Raw genomic sequence first — 691 nt, 5'->3', positions numbered from 1 at the left:
GAGAACGGCCTTTGAGTTCCACTTTTGTGGAAATACGGCTAAAACCAGCGGTTGAAACCGTCGTAAGAAACTACAATGGCATGGCCGCTCTCAGGCTTCTCTCTGTTTGTGTCAAAGTTAGCCAGTGGTTAGAGTGTGTGTTGTGTGTGAGTGAGTAAGAGAGTGGTTGGAAGGAGTAGGCATATAGGTAGAGGTGAGTGTAGCGGAGGAAGGATATTAAAGAAGGTTAAAGGGTGGCAAGGAGCTGGGAGGTTAGGTTGGCAAAGGGAAGGAAGGTGGTCAGTAGAAGGTGCAGTAAGTGCAGAAGGAGTAGAGGGTGTAGAGCCTTATGGAATTCCTGGGGACATCATTAGGGCGGAAAGGGCTTAAGCCTTAAGGTGGTAGCGAGGAAAGAGAATGACAGAAAAAAGCGGAAAAGGGATAGAAAAGAAGGTGAGAGGTATGGAGAGATGGAGGAGAGGGAAATCAAGTAGCGAGAGCTTGGATCACACTGGATGTGTGGGTAAAGAGAAAAAGAGATGGAGAGGAAAGAAAGGAGATGAAGGGAGAATGGTTGTTCGCAAAGAGCAGAAAGACGGCGAGGTCCCCGAGTGGAAAAGTAGAAGGAGGAAAGGAGGGAGATATAGGAAGAGAGGGGGAAGAAGGAAAAAGGGGATATGGGAGGAGTTAGAGAAAACAAGAGAGGATATGG

This window comes from Pseudomyrmex gracilis, unplaced genomic scaffold (genome assembly GCF_002006095.1).
Source record: "Pseudomyrmex gracilis isolate BER0280 unplaced genomic scaffold, ASM200609v1 scaffold_1382, whole genome shotgun sequence".
NCBI lineage: Eukaryota > Metazoa > Arthropoda > Insecta > Hymenoptera > Formicidae > Pseudomyrmex > Pseudomyrmex gracilis.
This window is presented reverse-complemented; position numbering follows the sequence as displayed.